The 3,626-nt window shown below is 45.4% G+C and overlaps 1 protein-coding gene across 1 annotated transcript in view; it reads right to left on the bottom strand.

Moving 5' to 3' along the window:
- The window catches only part of SH3BP5L (SH3 binding domain protein 5 like), a 22,170-nt gene extending 20,707 nt beyond the window's left edge, over positions 1-1,463 (bottom strand). The window contains exon 1 of the mRNA XM_060759297.2: positions 1,365-1,463. The gene's annotated coding sequence lies outside the window, so the exon portion shown is untranslated. The remainder of the gene's footprint in view (positions 1-1,364) is intronic.
- Positions 1,464-3,626: the final 2,163 nt, after the last annotated feature.

The raw sequence follows: 3,626 nt of genomic DNA, 5'->3' as shown, positions 1-3,626 counted from the left end.
TAGAATCATAGAATCAGAGTTGGAAGAGACCTCATGGGCCATCCAGTCCAACCCCCTGCCAAGAAGCAGGAATATTGCATTCAAATCACCCCTGACAAATGGCCATCCAGCCTCTGTTTAAAAGCTTCCAAAGAAGGAGCCTCCACCACACTCCGGGGCAGAGAGTTCCACTGCTGAACGGCTCTCACAGTCAGGAAGTTCTTCCTCATGTTCAGATGGAATCTCCTCTCTTGTAGTTTGAAGCCGTCCTAGTCTCCAGGGAAGCAGAAAACAAGCTTGCTCCCTCCTCCCTGTGGCTTCCTCTCACATATTTATACATGGCTATCATATCCCCTCTCAGCCTTCTCTTCTTCAAGCTAAACATGCCCAGCTCCTTAAGCTGCTCCTCATAGGGCTTGTTCTCCAGACCCTTGATCATTTTAGTCGCTCTCCTCTGGACACATTCCAGCTTGTCAATATCTCTCTTGTATTGTGGTGCCCAGAATTGGACACAATATTCCAGGTGTGGTCTAACCAAAGCAGAATAGAGGGGTAGCATGACTTCCCTAGATCTAGACTAGGGGTCAGGAACCTTCGGCCCTCCAGGTGTGGTGGACTTCAACTCCCACAATTCCTTGGGCCAAGGTAAGCCTTTGGGGCGAATGCCGAGCCTCAAGGAATTGTGGGAGTTGAAGTCCACCACACCTGGAGGGCCGAAGGTTCCCCATGCCTGCTGCTCCTATTGATGCAGGCCAAAATCCCATTGGCTTTTTTTTTTTGCCAATTACTTGCTAATAAAAGGAACATACTGAATGTGTCTGATAAAGTGAACTCTAGTATAATCCATAAACATCTATTAAATAATGTTTTTCCCCCAAGAAGCTGTGATTTTTTTCCCTAGCCACCCTTCAGGAAAGAGATCACAATTTATGGTCCATCTGCACTGTAGAATTAACACAGTTTGACACCACTTTGACTGTCTTGGCTCAATGCTATCGGATCCAGGGAGTTGTAGTTTTACAAGGTCCCTGCCAAAAAGGGTTGGGCCATACTACAATTCCCCTAGTTCCATAGCACTGAACCATGGAAATTAAAGGGGTGTCAAACTGTATTAATTATACAGTGTAGATGTATCTTCACAGAGAAGAGACCACAAAAGCTTGGTCGGCCATTAGGTTTCCAATTTTGGGAATGGAGTGGAGTAGCCCAGGTCTTAAAATCCAACCCAAACTGGGCTGGGCCACACTGGCTCACTTACCCCACTTCTGCATCGGTTTAAAGGGAATCCCCACTCTTACTCCACCCTACTCCACCATTCAAAGACACTCCCAGAGAAACCCAGGCGGAAAAAGGAAAGAAGGAAGGAGAAGAAATGTTGTATTTACCTTCAGCTTCAATGGCAACCCCTTCCAACCCCAGCCCAAGCGGAAACGGAAATGGGGAGCCCCAGAGAAGCCACCCTTCCCTCGTACGGATTCTCTTGTCCGTACAACATGGCGGCTTCCACCGTCGAAGTAAAGTTGCTGGAGAGATTTTAACACGAGGGATATTTTGGGGGTGCTGCTATCACGCTTCTTGAGTTCTAGAAGTTAAGTCTCTCCAGGAATTTGGCAATAGGAAAGAAACTGGGAATAATGTTGTTTGTTTACTGGTGGCTTAAAGAATCTCCCTGTGAGGCGCCATATTGGGTTACGTAACGGAGGAATGTACCATTCGTCTGCGCCCGTCTCCCCCCGCGCGTAAGATGGTCTCGCCCAATGAAAAGGCCACTAGGGCAAGTCGTAGCAGGGTAAAGAAAACAGAGCTGCAAATAGCACAGTGGATTGTGCAACTCTGAAGACAACTCATCCTAATCAATTCGATATTATACACACACACATATACACACACACATATATATACATATATATATATATATATGCACACATACACATTAGATACACATATATATATATACACACAAGGGTTGAATGAAAAGTAATGCCTCCACCTTCCTTACTTGGGTTTGGATGGGAATATTTTAATAAATCAAACGCAGAAATAATCCTTAGAATGTGCTCTTTAACTACCACTATTCACTTTCCCACATAATCACCAGACAATTGGATACATTTCTGCCAACGATGAATAAGTTTTCTGAAGCCGTCACGGAAGAAGTCGACACTCGGTTTTCGCAACCAGCGTCTGTCTCACAGTTCTCTCATCCTGGGTACCCATCCTGGGTGCACTGATCTTGTGATTGCCAAGCAAAGCAACAATGTGACCCACACGTTCTTGTGAGATGACTACTGCATATAGACTACGTATAGACTACTGCAACGCTCTCTACGTGGGGTTGCCTTTGAAGACTGCTCGGAAGCTTCAAATGGTCCAGCGTTCGGCAGCCAGGTTGCTAACAGGAGCGTCACTCAGGGAGCATACTACTCCTCTGTTGCGCCAGCTCCACTGGCTGCCAGTTTGCTACCAGGCACAATTCAAAGTGCTGGCGTTAGCCTATAAAGCTCTAAACAGTTCTGGCCCTACTTACCTCTCCGAACGCATCTCCTCCTATGAACTGGCTAGGACACTAAGATCATCTGGGGAGGCCCTGCTCTCGGTCCCGCCTGCGTCACAAGCCCGCTTGGCGGGGACGAGAGACAGGGCCCTCTCAATGGTGGCCCCTCGGCTGTGGAACGCCCTGCCTGCAGATATCAGATTGGCCTCCTCCCTGCTGGCGTTTCGGAAGAAAGTGAAGACCTGGCTGTTCGAACAAGCATTTGATTAAACAGTGTAATTAAACATAGAAATACGGAATAATGGATGACGAGACTGGATTCTGATTTTACTGTTGAGGTGCTAATGATTGTTATACGGATGTTTAATGATTTATGTTACAATTGTTTTTAATTGCCCTATACTTGTCTCGTGATGTTTTGTATCGATGTTGTTCACCGCTTTGAGTCGCCTGAGGGCTGAGAAAAGCGGTATATAAATAAAGTAAATAAATAAATAAATAAATGCCGATTATGCTTGAAATTTCTCTCTGAGTGATACGACGATCATCCTGAATCAATCTGTCAACCTTTTGCTTGTGGAACTCCTGCTGTCACAGGACGTCCAACTCTTTGTCACGAAAGTCAGATGTTCCCACCTCAACATCTTTAAACTTACTCGCCCAACTATGCACAGTACTCACATCAACACAATCACCATAAACAGCTTGCGTTCTCTGATGAATCTCCTTTGGGGTGACACCTTCAGCTGTCAAGAATTCAATGACTGCAAGTTGCTTAAGTCGCATTGACCGACCGTCTGCGCAGGGTTCCATACTTCGCACTTTAACAACACAAACATTCAATGCTAAGGCTTCCCACCAAAATGGAACTGTAGAGGAGAGTCTACTGAACAAGCCAGTACCTGCCGCATACCAGTACTGCCATCTGGTGAGGAGTTACGAAGGTGGAGACATTACTTTTAATTCAACCCTCATGTATGTATGTGTGTGTGTGTGTGTGTATACACACACACACACACATCCATATACTCACTATTTTCTCCTGCTTTTTAATATGATATACATATAAATATCTCTATATAAATATATATGTCTTTTTCGGTGGGGTTCAGTGTGCTCTCTGGTTGTAGGGTAAACTATAACTCCCATTATG

Source organism: Anolis sagrei, chromosome 2 (genome assembly GCF_037176765.1).
Source record: "Anolis sagrei isolate rAnoSag1 chromosome 2, rAnoSag1.mat, whole genome shotgun sequence".
Taxonomy (NCBI): Eukaryota; Metazoa; Chordata; class Lepidosauria; order Squamata; family Dactyloidae; genus Anolis; species Anolis sagrei.
This window is presented reverse-complemented; position numbering and strand designations above follow the sequence as displayed.